Raw genomic sequence first — 23,310 nt, forward strand, 5'->3', positions numbered from 1 at the left:
TTGTTTTTTGTAAATGACGAAATTTGCGTTCGGGGTACATCTTCACTCTTTAGTCTCGGAAATGAAAAACGCAAGTAAACAATGATCCGTAAGTTAACATTCAATTCTATGAATAGCCATGGTGTCATCAAATATCTTCTAAATATGTGATTAAGAATCTATATTGAAGCTTCAGATTTGTTCTATAAATAATGAATAAACATATAACTCAATTATTGCCTCTTAATTATTCTTTTAAAAACTTTGACTTAATTTTTTTAACACGTGTCTTTATTTCTGGCGATGACGCAATCTGTGCGTACCTTATAGATTCGAGATCATGTGACTGAAAACAATCCCGTCTTTTGACTTCACCGTAGGCCAAGGGTTATGAGGAGAGTAGCGTATCAGAAACCCTTGGCTAGCGAAGATGCGGGTGGCAGTAAATACACAATTTACATGTTAATTCAAAATTCAAAACACCATAAAGCGCTGGTTCTGCGAGCACTGAAATCCGCAATGTTGTATGTGGTTGTAAGAAAAAAAAATACATCTGTAGAAAAGTTATCTTCTAAATATATCATCATTGAAATTCATGTTATACTAATCAAAATTCTGTATTATACCAGTCTTAAAATGGTTCTTAAAAAGATACAACTTATTCAATTAATAAGGTGTTTGACATGGATTAAGTTTTTTTTTTTTGGTAATCATAATAAAGAAATCTGGAAGAAATTGGCCCAGGAAATACAGGGGCGTAGCCAGGGTACTTTTGATATGGACACCCGAGTAGACAGGGTCTGGTAGAGCTACAGTTCTGCAGCTAATTAAAACTCTTCAAACCAGAATTGAAAAAAAAAATGTAAATACCATTCATTCAAAAAGCCAATTCTGTGTCACATGCATGTACAAGAGAATTAATTCTATCAAAGTCTACATCTGTTTATTTCTCTCATACACTTTTGAAGCCTAACAGTAATAAAAAGCTATAATTTCGTCTTGTTACAATAAATATGAATTTGAGCAAGTCCTTTTGGATGTAGTGATATTTTCTTTTTTCAAGTCAAGTTTTACAATTAAAAATTTTGTAACGTTTCCACAATACTGTATACAGGGAAATTTTCGCCTCTGTTTTATTTCGACCCTTTCGCCCTCTCCTTGATGGGGCGAATTTAAAACGGGGCGAATTCAAATTACACCTCATGATTTCTTAATTAAACGGAACTATGACTGCAGGGCGAATTTATTTTTTACAGGGCAAAATTAATCACAAGTTCAAAAGGGCGAAAATAACACGGGGCGAAAATAACCCTGTATACAGTAGTCTATTCTATTGCCGCTGCGAAATTTTTAACAAGAATGTCTGCATGTGCAATATGCAATATGAACAAACAGACGTTCTCCCAGCAGTTCATAGAGGAAGTCCTGATACTGAGTGACCTATTTGATATGAGTGAAATTGCAGCCGTAGAACTCCTAATGGCAGGTGAGTTATCAGTTGCAGGGTTGTCCCTAAAGCTTGAATATCAGCTTTGGGGCATTAAAAAGAATAGGGGGTGGGTGGGATATCTTCCCTTACAGGGGGTTGAGGGGGGAATACCAGATTAGCCAGGGAAATTCCCTGGCCCCGGGGTCATATGGACATCCTTGGCATTAAATGTTACCAAAGTAGGCAGGGGGCGTAGCAACCTTATACTGTAGGAAATGTTAATTGAAAGCCTGGTTGCCCCCCCCCCCCCACGTTAAGTGATGTACCGCAAATACATGTAGTATTAGAAATGGTACTAAAAGAAATTGACACTGTAAAAAAAGATTTAACCCCCCCCCCCCCCCCCACGAAATAGGATTTTTCGACTTTGGCAACTTCCCCCCCTTTTTTTTTGCTTGTCAACCCAGGTAAGTAAAAAAAAAAATCTCTGGCTGCCCCCCCCCTTTCCTAAACGATGCTACGCCAATGGTAAGTCAGTCCATAAGGATCAAACGGATTGCAGGTTTTTTTCCCTGGTTTAATCTTAGAGAATATATAATGTTGAGTAAATTATTTTTCTTAGTTTTCCCAATAAAGTGTAAGTTGCCATTAAAAGTAATTAGAAAGTGAATGTTAGGCAGTATGTGCTAGATTGAACTAAGACTCTTGATATATTTGTGTTAGCATGATTAGGTATGTGTAGTGTTTGACATTTATAATGTATAGTACATGCATATGTATTGCATTATTTCAATTAAAATAAATAATGAGAAAAATTAAGAGAGCATGTACAATACAAGTACGTACACAGAGGTAAAATGGACTGTAATCACAGATGACTTTTGACCTTTGTACAGGTGAGAGACAGCAGGCCGAGTTCCCCGGGTTGACCAGAGGCGATACTGCTGTACTATGAAGGACAGAAGAGTCTGGTTAACTCCCTTCGTACCCTTCTCCAGTCAAGGGAGGGGAGGATGTGGACCATGGAGTTGACCCTTGACCTCTCCAGCATGGTTAATCAATACACAGATCAATCGACTCATTAACACTATATACTAGGTAACAGCTGTTTTAAAATTTTTTACTGGTATATTGACTCGATTAGGTGGATTTTTAAACAATATTTATACTTTTAAAATAATATGTTGACGGTGCGACCGTTAGAGCGAGCGCAAACTCTTCTATTGTTTTAATTTAGATCGGGCTCGTCAAACCGCACGTGACATATGGTGCGTCTAGACTCTGACGTCACATGACGTCGTATGTAAGTTACAAATACCAAGAAAAAACTGAACAGTGCTAAAAGTTAATGAAAAAAGTTACGTTTACAATTTATCTTCAATATGTATCCATTTAATCAAGGCGAGTAAACTTTTTGTTGAACATTTGCCGTCATTCTCGCGAGAACGCAACTTTGCTAAGTGATGCATTGTGGGTCAAAATTACTGCAGCAAGAATGAATGTGCAGTAATCCGAATTTTCTCTTCGCCCAGGCGTTGTCGTTAGAGCTCGCAGTTACGAGCGTCGCTTCGCGACGCTCGCTGCGCTCGCTATCAGTGTATGTGAGTTATTCCAAGTCATCAGGAAGCGCATAAAGGCTCAAAGAGCTAATGCTATGGCCATTTGTGCGGTGTGCGGTGTACATGTACGTCGTGCGGTGTGCGTTAACTTTTTAGAATATGGGCCATAACTCAAGAACCCCTTGGCCAATCAGTTTCAAATTTGTCACAGGGTATCCTTGGCCCAAGGGCTACCATTTATACCAATATAAAGGTTGGGACCCTGAATCAAGGGGAGATAATCAGGAAAACAAAACAAAAAGCACTGGTTGCTAAAAAATCTTCTTCTCCAGAACCACCGAGCAGATTTTCACCAAACTTACATACAAGGATCAGGATATGTTGAAAATTAAAAATTGTTCAGGGCATGACTCTGGGGCAAAGGGCGTGGTCTCAAGGTCACTTTAAAGTTGACCTAAATTTATAATTAATAAAAATGTTCATATTTTGCTTACTATAAGGACTAGGATCATCAAATCTTGTAAGTTGATGCATCTTAGGACTTCACATCATGTTAACTCAAAAGTAGGTCACGGTGACCTACTTTTTAAATTTTGCGGGCATTTGTTTTCAAATTGATTTAAAGGCATATCTTGGATACTTTAATGCCTATGATCATCAAACTTAGTCAGTTGATGCATCTTGGGTCCTTGAACAACATCAACTTAAAAGTAGGTCACCATGACCTACTTTTTGAACTTTATGACTTATCCTTTTCAAAACATTTAATCCCATTTTTTCAGGCACTGAAAGGGTTAGAATCATCAAATCTTGTAAGTTGCTGCATCATGGGACCTTAAAACATATTTAAGAAAAAGTAGGTCACTGTGACCTACTTTTAGAATTTTGCAGGCATTTGTTTTCAAATTGTTTAAAAGGCATATTTTGATTACCTTTAAACCTATGATCATCAAACTTGTTCAGGAGATGCATCTTGGGAATTTGAAAAATGTTGACCAAAATGTAGGTCACGGTGAACTACTTTCGACATTTTATGGCTATATTTAAGTATCTTAGGTATTTATTGGCTTAGAATTATCAAACTTGGTGAGATGATGCATCATCGGTTTTCGGATAGTGACGACCAAAAATTAGGTCACAGTGACCTACTTTCCACATTTTATGGCTATATTTAAATATCTCCGGCACTTATTGGCTTAGAATCAACAAACTTTGTCAGTTGATGCATCTTGGGTTTTCAGAGAATGTTGACCAAAAAGTAGGTCAGAGTGACCTACTTTTTGACATTTTATGGCTAGATTTATGTATCTCTTGTACTTATTGGTTTAGAATCATCATACTTTGTCAGTTGATGCATCTTGGGTTTTGGGAGAATTTTCGACCAAAAAGTAGGTCATGGTGACCTACTTTTGAATATCTCAGGTATTTATTGGCTTAGAATTATCAAACTTGGTCAGCAGATGCATCTTTGGACTCTAAAAAAGTCAACAAAAATGTAGGTCACAATGACCTACTTTCAACATTTTATGGCTATATTTAAGTATTCTCCAGTACTTATTGGCTTAGAATCATCATACTTTGTCAGTTGATGCATCTTGGATTTTTGGAGAATGTCGACCTAAAAGTAGGTCATGGTGACCTTCTTTTGAATATCTCAGGTATTTATTGGCTTAGAATTATCAAACTTGGTCAGCAGATGCATCTTGGGACTCTTAAAAATGTCAACCAAAATGTAGGTCACAATGACTTTCTTTCGACATTTTATGGCTATATTTAAGTATCTCTGGTACTTATTAGTTAAGAATCATTCATCAAACTTTGTCAGTTGATGCATCTTGGGTTTTCTGAGATGCTCACCAAAGAGTAAGTCACAGTGACCTACTTTTGAATATCTCAGGTATTTATTGGCTTAGAATTATCAAACTTTGTCACTTGATGCATTTTGTGATTTCCAAGAATGTAGACCAAAAAGGAGTTCTAATTGGTTAAGAATCATAAAACTTTGTCAGGTGGTGCAACTTGGGTCTTTAATAGGATACTTAGGGTTAGAGGCTTCAAATACAAGTGATAGGTTGTGCAATTTATCAGAAGAGCGATTCAAGGCCCTTGGGCCTCTTGTTAATTTTTTCTTTTTTGCAGATCAATTAAACAATATGGACCTAACAAAGGAAATGGACAGACTACAAAGAGATACTGGGCTATTGGTCCACCACAACACAAGAAGCAGGTTTGTCACTTTGTGTTTATCTCTGTATACCCAGCTCCTGGAACAGAAATAACTTGAAGACATATACACTTTGAAATGTAATGCTGTTAGCATTTGTGATAATGGGAGATCACAGTACGTGTTATAATAAGTCATTGTCATTCATTAATGCTACTGACAATCTGTATTTGTCGTTTCCATGCTTTCCAGGTGTCTGACTTGTACAGATAGAGAGATTCAGATCATTCTAGCAGACTGCCTCTTCTGTCTGGCCACACAGCAGCCCCTGGAGAAAGCTGACACCTTGAGGTTGATCCAGCACCTAAGGGCAGACAACTCTCTAGGTGCTGATGGCACTCTGTACCCAGTGAGTCTGTGTCTGTTAATGGCCCTCCTGTACTGTTTTGATGTCAGTCTGTTGCAACCTGAAGATGGAAGAGGTTAGTCGATCCCTGATAATTTATTTATCATCTAATTCACAAACCATAATTTTATAATTCATAAAGGATGCTTTGTAATTCATTGATTTGAAGAATCTTGTTGAAAAAAAATTCTGTTTTAACTTTTTTTGGCAATATGCATATCAATCTTTCTCAAGCAATTACTTTGAAATAATAAGAATTATCAATTTAAGAATGAACTGAAAAGGTTAAAGTTGATGACTTTTGACATTTACAGATCAAGGCCCTGCAGCGTTTACCAATGATGACGGACTCAACCTACATACACCAGGATCTCATGTCTACGCGAGTCTGGACCAACCCTGGACTGAAGAGCGTGGTGCTACTGGCCTGGGGGGTGACCCTCAGACAACTCAATCAGTACCAGACCCCCACAGGTAAAATGTCAAATCTGATCAAAGGTCACACCAAAGTCCCAAAGGTAAAATGTCAAATCTGATCAAAGGTCACACCAAAGTCCCAAAGGTAAAATATCAAATCTGATCAAAGGTCACACCAAAGTCCCACAGGTAAAATGTCAAATCTGATCAAAGGTCACACCAAAGTCCCACAGGTAAAATGTCAAATCTGATCAAAGGTCACACCAAAGTCCCACAGGTAAAATATCAAATCTGATCAAAGGTCACACCAAAACTCCATAGGTAAAAGATCTAATCTGATCAAAGGTCACACCAAAACCCCATAGGTAAAAGATCTAATCTGATCAAAGGTCACACCAAAACTCCATAGGTAAAAGATCTAATCTGATCAAAGGTCACATCAAAACCCCATAGGTATAAGATCTAATCTTATCTCTTAAGGTGGACCCCTTGACCCACCCCACCCCACAGGTAAAATACCAAATCTAATGAAAGTCACACAAAAACCCACACATGTAAAATATCAAATCTATTAAAAGATGACCCACTCCCTTGGATCAGTAAAATATTTAATTTTATTAAAAAGCTTGACCTGGACCTTTTATCTGGTCAAGCGACTCAGGTCTAAGTTCAAAAAGTTTGAAAATGAGACAAAGAGCAGCACTAAGAATTATTAGAACACTGACAGGATTTGATTTGGTAACCTACTAAGGGTTTATTACACATGGTTAAAAACACGTCAATCAGAAGATTAATACATCTGTAATGGTTTGGGCCGTGGATATCGGCCTGGATAGCTCAGTTGGTAGAGCACCTGACTAGAGATACAGGGGTTCCGGGTTCATTCCTGGTCCGCTGCCATGCATTTTCTCCTTTCCTGTCACATATCCTTTATGGTACCTGCCTTAGAGTTGATTATCTACCTTGGTACATGTTATATGTCCTATTACATGTACATTGTGAATGACTTTGATATGGCAAGATAGTCATAAGTGCTTTAAGATATGTTGAAAATAACAGTAAACTCATTTTGGGCTTTATTGATATCTAAGGATGACTCGCTCTTGATTTACATGAACTTGATTTGTAGGGGTGAATGGGATTTGTGAAGAGGATGAGGTGGTTATTAATGTAGCCCTGGAGGTGACGTGTTCCACTTCCTGCAGCTGGCTGGTTTAACAGACTTTATTTTTCACATGCCACTGAAGGTTATGTACCGTATATACTCGCCTATAAGTCGGTATTTTGGGAGTTAAATTTTAGTCCAAAACTCTATGTCCGACTTATAGGCGAGTCATAAAGATAGTGGTATTTTTCTGTAAAGTGAAATGTAGCATTCCATATATATTTCAGACAATTGCTGAAGAACAAAGCCTATTTATGTAGAATAGTTTATGCATTCAAAGATTATACAAACAGTACAAGTATTCACTTATTATAATAGTTTTATTTTGTGCATTAAATATTTGTTTAATCATTAAAAACTAAATATTGGCGTTATTTTGAAAAATATTAATTAAAACAGCTAAAAACATCAGTGCATTGATATAAAATGTCAAATGATTCTGTCAAAAAGTTGTACCGACTTATAGGCGGGTCAATTGCAAATCCCTCCAAAATAAACTCAAAAAGTACAACCGACTTATAGGCGGACCGACTTATAGGCGAGTATATACGGTATATAAGTGGCACCTAAACAAATTGTTAATGTATTTGATCACAAATCAGTGCAAATTTTTCATGGCTAACTTTGTCTGAAATGAAAAGAATATTCCAATCAACATTTCAGATATAAAGCAAAAAAAAAAAAACAAAAAAAACAACTTTTGTACCCACGGTACATTTTTATAAATTATGAACTGATGATCAGTAGAAAGATAGTTCTTTTCAATGGTTGTATAAATTTTGAAATAAATATTGATTAAAATTGATTAAAGTAAAATATATCTGAAAAATATTCCTCATGTGAAAAAGAGAAAGGAAAATTTAAGTCAGAACCTTTTATGAAGTGGTAAGATCTATATATTATACAAATTTTAATAGTCTGTACAAAGAACTTTATTCTGTATGATTGACAGGTGAAAGAGCTGCGCACAAGAAATGAAGTGGCGAGAATCGCGGCGTCCCAGAGTTCCCTATAACCTCCCAAGTCACCCAGTCATGGCTTCCAGTACTTACTGAAACTGGTACAGAACAGTTGCTAGGGTTAACTGCTTGTATTAACATAATTATAAGGTTTACTGACCGTTTGACAAGAGAGATAACTCTGGCTGGATGAAATTTAAATTCAAAATTGATTAAATAATTAACATATCAATTTTATCTTATCTTTCTTGTTAAGAAATCACCATGAAAGCCATTATCAATATTGATAATCTGTGGTATGATGCAACATAAAATCCTACCATGTATTTTAGATAGGAGATTTATACAGAAGTGACCCCCTGGGACTGAGACTGTCTGTAGAGTACTGGTGTCCCCAAGATAATTAAGGACCTCACAAAACAATGTACAATGTTAGACCTCCACAAAGACAGGTAGATAAAAATTAAAATCTCCAAAGCAAAAATAATCTTCTATTAAGTTTTAGTAAAGAGAAGGATTTTGGGCTGACATACGTAGGGAATGTACATAGACTGTATGTTTTATATTACAGATGTCGCTGTATAAGTTTGTCAGTCTGGTGGATTCCTGCCCCCGCCCTCTACGTACCCTACATGTACATCCAGATATTGATTGATCTGTTTTATATTACAGGTGTCGCTGTATAAGTTTGTCTGTCTGGGGGACCTCCTTCCCCCCTCCCTCTACGTACCCTAGCTACATCCAGATCTTGATTGGTCTGTTATATTATTAGGTGTCGCTGTATAAGTTTGTCCATCTGGCGGGGACCTCCTGCCCCCCTCCCTCTACGCATCCTAGATCCAGATGTTGTTTGGTAGGTTTTACTTGTGATGTGTTGCTGTATAAGTTTGTCCGTCTGGCGGGGGACCTCCTGCCCCCTCTCTCTACGTACCCTACATCCAGATGTTGATTGGTCTTTTTTATATTACAGGTGTCGCTGTATAAGTTTGTCCGTCTGGCCGGGGACCTCCTGCCCCCCTCCCTCTATGTACACTACATCCAGATGTTGATCGGTCTGAGCAGTAACCCACAGTCTGCCTACTAATTTGCTTCGACCTTCTTAAGGTCAATGGAATGGGGTCAGGTTAAAATTTCTAATAGCTTCAGTGGAATTGTGTATCTAAAGAAGTTCTAATGGCAGATGTCTTTATGTACTGTTACTAAAGTGCTTTAATTGGAAAAGACAACAGGTAGGGAGCTTGGATAGCTTCAGTGGAATTGTGTATCTAAAATTGTTCTAAAGACAGATGATGTTTTTGTGTGCTGTCAAACGGTCTAACCTGCAGTCACAGATGTAAAAAGACAATTTAAAAGTTTTAGAGCGTGATTGATTCCAGCAAGCACTGTCTAAGCTTTCTTAATTTACCATATGAATCTGTTCCTTATACAACAGAAGTTTTGTATCTTAATTGAATAACCTGGACATGTCAAAGTAATTAAAAGTCCCATTTCCTTTTTTTTTAAGTATTTTAACATTAATTGATATCTCAAAAAATTTTCTTGCTTTGAAAAATTAACATGGTTTGTCTGTATTTGTCTTATATGAGTATTTTTTACACTAGGAGGCCCAGCCAGTGCCGTTTCGTGGCAGCACATTTTCCTGTCGCTGAATCAGTACTACGCCAGTTTACGTCGGGAGGTTCCTAGCGGTGCTGACATGTCTCACATCGGACTCCGTGGTCCCCACCCCCAGGGAATCACCCCACAGGAACTAGAGGGGCTTAAGTCATTGTCCTGAAACTGTGTCGTGTTTTGTCTGAATTATTGTGAGTACATTTGTCAAATCAGTAAAGAAAATAATTGTATACAGCGAAAACTGTTTATGACACCTGAATAATCTGACACATCATCGACTTGAAATTTCTAATCCCATTTTGCTATGTTTTATACATCAAGGGTCTTCAAAGCAAATCTATGCCCCACAAAATTTTGATCGGATTAACAGGTTTCACTGTATAATAGTCAAGGGTTTTGATTTGATCAACCCATAATTCATTGTAGTTTGTTATTAAGGCATGAAAATAAAGGGTCTGTATTATTTTTAAGTTGTATTGAATAATGAGTTTATATCAATTTTAATATTCCTGAATCAAAGCATAGGAAGTAATGAAGACTTTTAAAAGGGGAATCTAATTTCGAAATCTGCATAAATGGCAGATTACTATATAACACCAGAAAAATTGGCATCTTATTTTACAGAATGAGAACTGCCGCGTGGCGTTCTGTGAGAACCAGCAGTGGCAGGTAGCGGTGGTGTTATTTGGCCTGGTGACCTGTAGTATCCCCCTCAACCTTAAAGCCGAGATCTTCAGGGTGCTGGCAGCATTTTCTAATACACCAGATGTTGCAGACAGCCTGTGGCATACACTGGAAGCCTCACAAGTAATCATCAAAACACTGCTCTTTACTATATCTTAATTGAAATTCATTGTGTTATTGCATTGACATGCACTTCTCCTCTTGTTTTCCCTATATTGTACTGTATGTACATGTATGTGGGTTTACTAGATTAATTTGTTTCATAATTTGTTTTACAGAATCTGACCACAGTTCAAAGCAGCAGTTCCTCTCAAAGTGGAATCCAGGTAAATGTTAATTTGTTTTCTCAGGTTGAATAATCTCTGTTCTAAAAAGAACAGAACTAAATCTTGCTGTACACATAGAAATTTATCTAGAGACCAATACACTAGTAATTACATATTGTGTCTCTGAAGCTTGTAAGAGTTATGTACCTTTGATGTCTGTTTTACCCTGTAGGTGGAGCTGGAGGAGGTAGAGACCCAAGCGGAGGAATTACCCATGACGCGAGCTTTCCTGTCCAACTTACTCCCTCACTGACATACCTGCCTAGGGACCGCTCTCAGGGCCCCAGGATTTCAACCCTACCTAGAGTTTGTCAAGAATGTTTGAGAAGTTTTATGCCAGAAGTTACAAGAATCCATAAGAAAAGGTTGGATATAAGATTTTTTATGTTTTTTCAATCTTGTTGATAAATACATACACTGTACTACCATCAAGTAAAAAAAAAATTTACAGCTGGAAATGAACAATACACAGACACAAGGAGATTGAAACAATGAATTTTTTATTAGCTCTACTGGTCACAGACCAGAACAGCTTAGGGCCCCAGTATGGTGTCCGCCGTCCATCTTTTGTCTAGATGTCTGTCTGTCTGTAAACAATTTTTCATTTCTGATCCAAAATTCTACTCCTCCTACAGTTTTGTCTGATTTTAATATAACTTGGCACACAATAGACTACACTAAGATACATAAAATAGAGCATCGGTGTTTTATCATGTCATGAACAGTGTTGCCATTGAATTCTAAAAATAGAAATGTCTTTTGTCAGTCAAAATACAAACCAAAAACATGAAATTTTTTTAAAATTGTATCTGTCATTTGCATTGATATTAATTGAAAATGTGGTTATTGTGTGTGATTTATTGCCAAAGGTAATTAAGTTACAAGTGATGTTTAAGAATCCTTTGTATGCAACTACAGGATTGATTTCTTTCAAGTAAATGTAAAGCTTTGTTTACAGTGGGAGGTGGCCAGTGACTGTCTGAGGATCCGATGTAAGCTCCTGCCGGAGTATGAGGTGGTAAGGGTGATTTTGGGGAGGAGATGGTTGAGGTACAGATGGGGGGCATGGTGCCCGCTAACAAGTCCCCGGGGTACATCCTGATGCTACACCTACTGAAGGACTCCGGGCACTTCCTACCCAAGGTGAGATTCATATATTTTCCTGCATAAATGGATATCTTTATTGAGAATTTTTTTTTTAACTGGGTTAGGAGGTAGAGACATTGTGCTTTGTTTTGTTAAGAATTGAATTTACCGTATATCACGGGCCTATAAGTCGGTTTTTGGGGAGTTATATTTCAGGTGTTGAAAATTTTTTGATGACACTGTGTACAACTATTAAACTTGAAACATACAGCTAGGCAGTACCTGAGGTAAGCTTATAAAATAAATTACAGTGGAAATTTGTGTTCAATTCACATACGGTAATTATTTAAGGTGTTGAAGATACTGAAACAATTTTTTTGAACACACAAGGCCATTGGTAAATAGTGATAAGTTAAGAAATTGAGTTTTTTATTTGTGTTGTAAAGTGCTTAAATTTGTTTAGTTGATTAAACTGGCTAATGTTCAATAAGTTAATTTGATTGGTTGAATAGATTAGTTAATGTAAAGTGAGTTAATTTGATTGGTTGATATTACTGGCCAATGCTATAGTAGGAGAGTTAATTTGATTGGTTGATTGATTGACAATGCTAAGAGAGTTAATTTGATTGGTTGATCTGTACAGGCCATGTCTTGGAGTCTGCCAGTTTGCTGTGTTTACAGCTGATAGAGACCAGTCTGGAGAAAGAGACGTTCCTGGATGCGTGTTGAGGAGCCTGCCATGGTGTGCCATGGATGTCTTCTTGACAGTGATTAATCCACGCAGTAAAGAAAGTTAACCACCTTGTTAATGTCACAAAGTAGGTCAATAAAAGTAACAAAAATAACAAACAAAACATTTATTTTATTTGAATAATATGAAAGTTTTATTACTTTATTGTATTGCTTTTAGTCATTCAAGTTTATAAAAAATGGAAAGTTGTAAGAAACATTAACTTTATCATCATATATATTGTGTGATCATGGTCACAATTGGAGAGTTTACAATCTTGTAGGTTTATACAGTTCAGCATTGTCTTTGAACATGTAGTCAGAGTGAAGATCCTGTATCCAGTGTGTCACTGGCTGATGTCCAAGTGGCCCTCGTTAATCTGATTCACATCAAATCAGGTAACAGTATAATTTGATTAAGACACCAAGATGAACATTAGGAAGTTAATTTGAATTCTCCTTGAACTAGTTAATGTAAAGAGAGTTAATTTGATTGATTGATTGTACTGGCTGATGCTAGGAGAGTTAATTTGATTAGTTGACATGGATTATGCCATGTAATTCTTGGTTTACATTATTCTATCACATAAAATTCATTTTTCCAGTCCTCTCATCTGGAGCTGCTCCACGGATTTGTAAAGTCTGAATGGATTACAGAACAAATAGTGGAGAAGACAATCCGCTTACCTGAGCGAAGAGGGTAGGTACTTATTCAGTATCTAGTGTGAAGAGGGAGAGAGAGAAAATCCGAATAAAAATTTACCTGAGTAGTTAATTAAAGGTAGTTAAATTGATTGGAGAGAGAGAGAGATCACTAAGAGAGAATGTTAAAATTGTTGAGAGGGAGAGAGAGAGAATCCACTTACCTGAATAATATGTTTACATTGTGTAGAGAGAGTCTGGAGAAGAGGAGAGAGAGAGAGAGAGAGAGAGAGAGAATTCTTATCATGGTTCCATGGATTGTGTGGAGAGAGAGAGAGAGAAAGATTACCTAAAATAAATGTTAATCTTGTAGGTCAGAGAGAGAGAGAGAATCCAACCTGAAACATTTATTTAAAATGTTGAAGAGAGAGAGAGAGAGAGAGAGAGAGTCCATTACCAAGTCTTATGTTAAAATTGTGGAGAGAGAGAGAGAGAGAGAGAGAGAGAGAGAGAGAGAATCCCTATATTGTGAGAGTATTTTTACTCATGGTCAGTTGGAAGATTTAAAATAAAGAGAGAGAGATAATCCTTGTAGTTTACCAGAGGTTCAGTATTCCTATTAGAGCATGCCCAGTCAGAGAAAAAGATTGAGTGATCACTCAGAATCCTGTTCAAGTCTAATTGTCAATCTGTTCACATCAAAGGGGTAAATAAATCATATGCCATTGATTTCAAACAAGATGAACATTTTTTAAAATCATAAATTCTCCTTTAGCAGAGGTTATTTTATATTCGTTCTTGTTCATACTTAAAAAGATTTGCAAATGGAGAGTCTGGAAGAATCAGGTTCAGAACAAATTGTTGAAAGGGAAAATCATATGCCATGTGATTTCACTTACATTTGAAGAGGGTACATTAACTTATCAACAATGAAGTATAAGAGAAAGGGGAGTGGGATTTAATTTTGGAATGTTGGATTTTATTGGATTTTCTAATTTCTAAACATATGGTAAAAATTTACCAGAGGAAATAGGTTCATTAACTAAGGCTCAACAGTGAAGTAGAGAGAAGGGGAGGGGGATTGATCTTGTATCCATTATTTTATTATTTTCTAATTTCTACATGGGGAATTTTTTGCTCCCCCATTTTTTTGCTAGAAGGCAAATTTGAAATGGGAACAAATTAAAGAAAACTACCATTTTCTCTAAAATTGAACTGTATATGAGCAAAAAATCAATACAGAAAAAAATTGTTTTTGTCAAAATGAGTTGGTTAAAATATAACCCTGTATATATATTGAGGATGTTGACAGATTACTCTTCATTACTGTAAATCTTAGTTAATGCAAAAATGCATTTTCTACTGTTTTTACAGTCTTTTCTTTCTCTTTTATGCAGATAATTCCATTATAATGTCACTTTTACACTGATTAGCTTTATTGTTACAGATGATTCCCGTGAGATTGGCCACGTCCGTAACTCCACCAGACAGTACCTACTTCAGATCCTACTGAGATCTCTAGACCAACCTTCACCAAACTTGGCACACCTGCTGCTGGCCTTTGACATTAGGAAGTCTGTAAGCAGAACTCTGCTACAGGATCCAGGTGAGCTATATTATTAGAGGGATTTGTCTAGAAACATTGCACTTGTACACTTATTTTTATGATTTGGAGGAATAAGTAAGTTTACTCTCTGAAAACAGTTACACTTCATTTGATAAAATTTGATGGAATTATTTAATGATCTTCAAATATTTTTTGTGTTCAGTGCACAATAAGTTATTCCTGAAAAAAGTTAATTTAATTGCCATAAGGGGTTTTATAATCCTGATTTCTGATAAGCTTTGTTTTGAATAGGCTTTATATATTTTTTAGTCTTATTGCAAAAGATCCAAAGGTAAAATTCTGCATATTCAGGACCAAGGTGAGCTAAAAAAATAAGAAGTTTTGTCTAACTTTTAGTTCAAGATGCAAAAGATTCTAAGATCTACCAACTGAAGGTAAAATTCTGCATATTCAGAAATTATATTTTAATATTTCTAAAACCAGGTATCCTTGGGTCCCCTAAGACCTGTCTACATGCGGTCCTGTCCCTGTTAGAGAGGGGGGTGGGGACACACTCCGGCCCCACCTGCCTGAGGGACACTCCACGACTGTCTGAGCTGGCCTACAAACTCATCTACCTCCTGGCTGCCAACAAGGAGACGTCGACGCCCACTTTACGATATTTACGTACAACCAGGGACTTCCTGTACAGGCAGCTCCAGCATCTACCTTTCACTCAGCAGTTTTATAGCAAGTTAAGATTTAATCAAGAATTTTCATATTTTGTGAAGAAAATGTTTTTGATAGAGAAACTAGTCAAAATCTGTTAATTATTTAATATGTGATTGTCTTTTTAGAACGCCCTGTAATAATTTAGAACGCCCTGTAATAATTTCTCAGTCATGGTTTCTGAAGCTGATTGCCACTGAACTGCGACTGACTGCACTGAACCGTCAAAGGTCACACAGGCTTAGATTAATGAAAGCCCTGCTGGATGATGGGTCAGAAGGTCAAACAGGTAAGGTCAAGTTCAAAGGTCACACAAGCTGAGGTAAATGAATGTCTTGATCCATGTGTATTCAGGGGTTAAAATGGCAAAGTCAAGTTTAATAACAGTCTTACAAAAAATCAAAATGGTCTGTTTACTAAAGAAATTTTAAGTAATAAATGTGATTCTCACAGTGTTACAGCCAGCATTAGGAGACGAAGCTGACCTGACGTATGACAGATTTACAGAGCAGAGTCTACAGACATCTTATCTGTCTCAGACAGCCAGGCCGTTCAGAGGTAAGCAAAGAAAAAAGTGAAAATTAATCCAACTGCTCTTATTTTGCTCATGTAAACTTTGTCATATTTTATTTTCCTTTTTCAGGCCGCCAAGTGCGCAGGAAGTTGCTAGGACTTCTGGACGAAGTTAACTTTTCACAGCGTTACCCTCCTACAATGAAGTTGGATTTTTTTTTGAATTGTCGATGATTGAACAAGCCATCAAAAGTGTAGAGACTCGGACCGAACAGGACATTTTGTATTGTGACGTCAAACGACTTCACTGCCTACTGATGAACAAACTGAACAACTACCAGGGCAATATCATGGTGACTCAGAGGCCGCGAGTATTAGAGGTGAGATCGATATCATAGTGACTAAGAGGTAAAACTCTCAGCGGAGATCAATATCTTTATGGTGACCTGCCCCTTTTTCCTTTGTGAGTAGAAAAGGGATGTTAAATATCTAGGTAAAATTATTGATTTTTCAAACTTTTCAGGAAATGAGATCAAATATTCTGACTCATGTGGTGCAGAGTTTTAGACATGAGATCTGCCATAACTGTCCACCAAACAGCAGGCTTTGGAGGTGAGATCAGAATCCGCCAGGTGTCCACTCAAACAGCAGGCTCTGGAGGTGAGATCAAAATCCATGGAACTGTCCAGAAACAGCAGAGAGAGAGAGAGTTGTCAATATCACAGGTGTCCACCAAACAGCAGGTTCTGGAGGGTGGATCAATATCCATTGACTGTCCACCAAACAGCAGGCTCTAGAGGGTGATCAGAATCACCAGGAACTGTCCACCAAACAACAGGCTCTGCGTGGGTGAATCACCAGGAACTGTCCACCAAACAGCAAGTTCTGGAGGCGTGGTATCAGAATCCATCAGGAACTGTCCACCAAACAGCAGGTTCTGGAGGGTGGTGTCAGAATCCACCAGGAACTGTCCACCAAACAGCAGGCTCTGGAGGCGTGGTGTCAGAATCCACCAGGAACTGTCCACCAAACAACAGGCTCAGAGGCGTGGTGTCAGAATCCACCAGGAACTGTCCACCAAACAGCAGGCTCTGGAGGCGTGGTTTCAGAATCCACCAGGTGACTCCACCAAACAGCAGGCTTTGGAGGTGTGGTTTCAGAATCCATCAGGAACTGTCCACCAAAACAGGCAGGCTTTAAATCCAGAATCCACCAAACAGCAGGCTCTGGAGGCGTGGATGTCAGAATCCACCAGGAGGCTCTGGAGGCACTTTCCACCAAACAGCAGGCTCTGGAGGCGTTGTGTCAGAATCCATCAGGAACTGTCCACCAAACAGCAGGCTCTGGAATTTCACTGAACTTCAGGCTCATGAGGCTGGTGTCTTTCCACCAGGAACTGTCCACCAAACAGCAGGCTCTGGAGGCGTGGTGTCAGAATCCACCAGGAACTGTCCACTGAACAACAGGCTCTGGAGGCGTGGTGTCAGAGTCCATCAGGAACTGTCTACCAAACAGCAGGCTCTGGAGGCGTGGTGTCAGAATCCACCAGGAACTGTCCACCAAACAGCAGGCTCTGGAGGTGTGGTGTCAGAATCCGTCAGGAACTATCCACCAAACAGCAGGCTCTGGAGGCGTGGTGTCAGAATCCACCAGGAACTGTCCACCAAACAGCAGGCTCTGGAGGCGTGGTGTCAGAATCCACCAGGAACTGTCCACCAAACAGCAGGCTCTGGAGGCGTGGTGTCAGAATCCACCAGGAACTGTCCACCAAACAGCAGGCTCTGGAGGCGTGGTGTCAGAATCCACCAGGAACTGTCCACCAAACAGCAGGCTCTGGAGGCGTGATGTCAGAATCCACCAGGAACTGTCCACCGAACAACAGGCTCTGGAGGCGTGATGTCAGAATCCACCAGGAACTGTCCACCAAACAGCAGGCTCTGGAGGCGTGGTGTCAGAATCCACCAGGAACTGTCCACCAAACAGCAGGCTCTGGAGGCGTGGTGTCAGAATCCACCAGGAACTGTCCACCAAACAGCAGGCTCTGGAGGCGTGGTGTCAGAATCCACCAGGAACTGTCCACCAAACAGCAGGCTCTGGAGGCGTGGTGTCAGAATCCACCAGGAACTGTCCACCAAACAGCAGGCTCTGGAGGCGTGGTGTCAGAATCCACCAGGAACTGTCCACCAAACAGCAGGCTCTGGAGGCGTGGTGTCAGAATCCACCAGGAACTGTCCACCAAACAGCAGGCTCTGGAGGCGTGGTGTCAGAATCCACCAGGAACTGTCCACCAAACAGCAGGCTCTGGAGGCGTGGTGTCAGAATCCACCAGGAACTGTCCACCAAACAGCAGGCTCTGGAGGCGTGGTGTCAGAATCCACCAGGAACTGTCCACCAAACAGCAGGCTCTGGAGGCGTGGTGTCAGAATCCACCAGGAACTGTCCACCAAACAGCAGGCTCTGGAGGCGTGGTGTCAGAATCCAACAGGAACTGTCCACCAAACAGCAGGCTCTGGAGGCGTGGTGTCAGAATCCACCAGGAACTGTCCACCAAACAGCAGGCTCTGGAGGCGTGGTGTCAGAATCCACCAGGAACTGTCCACCAAACAACAGGCTCTGGAGGCGTGGTGTCAGAATCTACCAGGAACTGTCCACCAAACAGCAGGCTCTGGAGGCGTGGTGTCAGAATCCACCAGGAACTGTCCACCAAACAGCAGGCTCTGGAGGCGTGGTGTCAGAATCCACCAGGAACTGTCCACCAAACAACAGGCTCTGGAGGCGTGGTGTCAGAATCCACCAGGAACTGTCTACCAAACAGCAGGCTCTGGAGGCGTGGTGTCAGAATCCACCAGGAACTGTCCACCAAACAGCAGGCTCTGGAGGCGTGATGTCAGAATCCACCAGGAACTGTCCACCAAACAGCAGGCTCTGGAGGCGTGGTGTCAGAATCCTACAGGAACTGTCCACCAAACAGCAGGCTCTGGAGGCGTGGTGTCAGAATCCACCAGGAACTGTCCACCAAACAGCAGGCTCTGGAGGCGTGGTGTCAGAATCCACCAGGAACTGTCCACCAAACAACAGGCTCTGGAGGCGTGATGTCAGAATCCACCAGGAACTGTCCACCAAACAGCAGGCTCTGGAGGTGTGGTGTCAGAATCCACCAGGAACTGTCCACCAAACAGCAGGCTCTGGTGGCGTGGTGTCAGGATCCACCAGGAACTGTCCACCAAACAGCAGGCTCTGGAGGCGTGGTGTCAGAATCCACCAGGAACTGTCCACCAAACAGCAGGCTCTGGAGGCGTGGTGTCAGAATCCACCAGGAACTGTCCACCAAACAGCAGGCTCTGGAGGCGTGGTGTCACAATCCACCAGGAACTGTCCACCAAACAGCAGGCTCTGGAGGTGTGGTGTCAGAATCCACCAGGAACTGTCCACCAAACAGCAGGCTCTGGAGGCGTGGTTTCAGAATCCATCAGGAACTGTCCACCAAACAGCAGGCTCTGGAGGCGTGGTGTCAGAATCCACCAGGAACTGTCCACCAAACAGCAGGCTCTGGAGGCGTGGTGTCAGAATCCACCAGGAACTGTCCACCAAACAGCAGGCTCTGGAGGCGTGGTGTCAGAATCCACCAGGAACTGTCCACCAAACAACAGGCTCTGGAGGCGTGGTGTCAGAATCCACCAGGAACTGTCCACCAAACAGCAGGCTCTGGAGGCGTGGTGTCAGAATCCACCAGGAACTGTCCACCAAACAGCAGGCTCTGGAGGCGTGGTGTCAGAATCCACCAGGAACTGTCCACCAAACAGCAGGCTCTGGAGGCGTGGTGTCAGAATCCACCAGGAACTGTCCACCAAACAACAGGCTCTGGAGGCGTGTTTGTCAGAATCCACCAGGAACTGTCCACCAAACAGCAGGCTCTGGAGGCGTGGTGTCAGAATGACCAGGTTCTACTGACCAAACAGCAGGTCTGGAGGACCTACTGTCAGCGTGACCTGAGGAACTGACCACCAAACAGCAGGCTCTGGAGCTGCTACAGGAACTACAGAGAAAGGTCCAATAAACATCAGGCTCTGTATACTTGGGTCAGTGAATCTAGCTAAAATTCCATTATACAGCAGGCTTGGATATTGAAGAAAAGTAACATTTTCCTTTAACATAGGCTCTGGATTTGTTCAGAATCCATATTCAGGGGGATATGTCCAAAAAAGGGGGGAGCAAATATGTTTGATTTTACCAAAGAAAAAAGCTCTGGAGTATTTCAGAATCCAAGATACTGCATTCAGTATCTGATAATTACAAGAGCTATTCATAACTTTAGACAGTGCTCAGGTTGATGTCAGACAGAGTTAACTGCCCCTGACCAGTGTCTGAGACCAAATTTTACTCTGATGACAAATCTGGTGTTTCTGTCAGAATTCTGACACCGACGACGAAAACCTCAACTTCCTCACCATGCTGGAGGCTCCACAGCAGGTCAAGGTCAAACAGGGTCATGGGGCGTCAGGGTCAGAACCCACCAGGCTGTCCACCAAACAACAGGTGCTTAGAGGAGTGATAGATCACATTCTGCTCTCAAGTAAGAATATATCGAAATATCTGAATCTGACAGAAATTAAACAACAGGCTCTGGAGGTGTGGTGTTCATAAAACTATAAATTAAACAACTTGTACAAAAATAAGAAATTTTAATCAATATCTAGGTTCTGTTAAGGTGGTGGCTTCAGGTAGAGAGAAAGAGCCAATCTATATGGGGCCCTGCTGTTAATTATCTAAAAATCGTTCAGAAACCCAAGTAACTGACTCACATAGATACAGTATATGTCTAAGTAGATGTAAGGAATACAGAGAAAGGTAAAACTATATTGTGTGTCTTTACATTCCTTTATAACATAAAAAATATTTCTGGTAAAATTGTACAAGTTCAACATGAGCATTGGCTAATGCCAGGTATTTGGCCAAATTTCATCTGAATACTTAAGGAAAATGTAAATCTTGCAAAAAGATTTATTGAAAAATAACCATTACATTTTTCTTCTGCTCACATCCTAATATTCATGTTCAATTGCTTTCATTTTGGGGAAAGGGAAATGGCCAAATGACAGAGATAAAAGTTTTAAATAGGATATCTGAAACCTTTTAATATTTTCTTTCAATTATTACTTGAGAGCTTAGTGATATTTATAGGGTTAACTGCCCCTCAGGCTGTAGATTCCTAGTTTGATGACAAATCATACCCAGTGGGGGTCAAAATTCAAGCCCCCCCCCCTCCCACCCTCAGTTTGCTTTCAGTCCTGATCTGATATGTGTTTCAAACTAGTTAATTGCTCAGGTGAGCGATGTGGCCCCTTGGCCTCAATTTGTTTCACTTTCTCTTCAACTGGTGAGGAAAGAGTAAATATAGATCTACACCCTTCCTACTATATATATATATATATATATATACGCAACTAAAATTATCAAAATATCCCATTGTTATCATATTTTATAATTTTTTCTGAAAAGAAATTTTTCCATTTATGTTCAAAAATAATAATTTCACTCAATAAACACCTAAAAAATTTATTAAGCCAAAAAAACCTTTATTTTTAAACTGGAACTAAGTTGAGTGGTCAATAGAAATAGGGGTAAACATGTGTCTTGTTAACCAGTTGAAAGTAAGATGTCAAAGCCTGAATGTCAACTTAACTCCATGGATTTTGCTCTTTACATTTTTGCATGCATGGATCAACATTAAATTGTATGTAATTATCTTCAAGTGTTTTATGAAATACAAACTTAAATTAGCTTGACAAAGGTTTGTAACAATTTAATGCTTCCTTTTCTGACAGAGGCAGGAGGTGATGGGGTTGGGAAGAGGATTTTGGCCGACGCCCACTCTGAGTATGAAGCAGCTGAGATGGGAAAATGTACGTAGCCACCATTGTGTCGTACGGTGACAACTTTATGGACATGGTGTGTTGTGATGTGATGGACATGATACATAGGAAGGGTAAAGAAGGAAACTTGATATCCTTGTGTATGTTAATTTATTTCCACTGATTTCATTTTGAACAGGTTCCAGCAGTGCAAGACCTATATTAATTATTGTCTGTTGTAGATGCTGGCTCTATCAGTAAGCCACCATTCTGTCTATGGACAAGTTCCAGCTGTGGATGACCTTTCTGTCCTCTAAAGGTAGATACCTACAACACCTGGTGGACAGCCTTCTGTTGAGATGCTGGCAGTATCTACAGACTGTTGTGTCCCCCACCTGGCTCTATCAGTACTCAGAGTGCTGTACATCTACCTGTCTAAACTAATGTAAGTCTTCCATTACTGCCTTATTCTACCACCACATTTGTCATCATGAATCTAACCAAACATTTAAATCTGTAACTCATTCAAAAATTGATTTAGCAGTATATATATAGTCCACTGATTTTCAATATTGATCATGTTGATATTAAATTTAAAGGCTTTGACATATAATAAAAGTCACTGTGTGTCACAGAGTTTACAAGTAAATAGATAATACAATGACTGTGACATTTAGAGTTTGTTGACTCGGTATTACAGACAGAGTCAGCCACGGGGGCCCACACCTTGTTACTGTGTGAAGTCGTGCAGAGACTGGCTGGATGTGTCTAATCTTTGACCTTCGACCTGACTTTGACAGGTGGGTGTATCAGCTGTTAGGGTCTTGTGATTATGTCTATAGAAATCAAACATGTCAATATTAAAGTACGTATGAAAATGGCAAAATTATTAATAGCAGTTTATAGGATTTACAGTTTGGAAGTTTGTATATAATATGACTGAATGAGGATTGTGAGTTTTGCCCGATCAAACATCATAGTACATGTTGATTATTGACCGTATTGTAGGCTTTACAGAGATGTGTAGATACAGAGGAGGACTTAATGCCCAGCCCAATGGCCTGGGCCGGCCGCTATCGTCAGCTTCTCTTTGCCGCCCTCAAATTCTGTCTGGCCATGCTGACCTTACTGGGCGTAGAAAACCAGGACTGTAGCAATCAGGTGAATATCTACGACAGCTAAATTTGTTTTCCCTCTTTCCCCACAGTCACGCATTTTAATGTATATATATATACCATTTCCTATTTCTAACACAAAATCACGCATATACCATAAATTTCCCCGCAAACATGCATTTTAATCAAGCACTTTAAAAAAGTTCATTTAATTGTTAATTTAATCCAATTTAATTGGTTGATAGATTTGACCTCTGACATGACCCTCTATGGGATGTTGTTAGATATTGTTGAACATGTAGCTAGTATGCGAGCGGATCCAACATCTAATTTTAATTAGATTGACATGTGCTCTACGTGAACTAGCTCTAACTTCAGCGATTAACTGACTCGCTC

At 39.7% G+C, this 23,310-nt stretch overlaps 1 pseudogene; it reads left to right on the plus strand.

Moving 5' to 3' along the window:
* Positions 1 to 1,362: 1,362 nt before the first annotated feature.
* On the plus strand, positions 1,363 to 22,960 carry LOC134255047 (nuclear pore complex protein Nup205-like; annotated as a pseudogene).
* Positions 22,961 to 23,310: the final 350 nt, after the last annotated feature.

Source organism: Saccostrea cucullata, unplaced genomic scaffold (genome assembly GCF_032062105.1).
Source record: "Saccostrea cucullata isolate Sc308-1 unplaced genomic scaffold, CSIRO_AGI_Scuc_v1 ctg1673, whole genome shotgun sequence".
Lineage (NCBI taxonomy): Eukaryota > Metazoa > Mollusca > Bivalvia > Ostreida > Ostreidae > Saccostrea > Saccostrea cuccullata.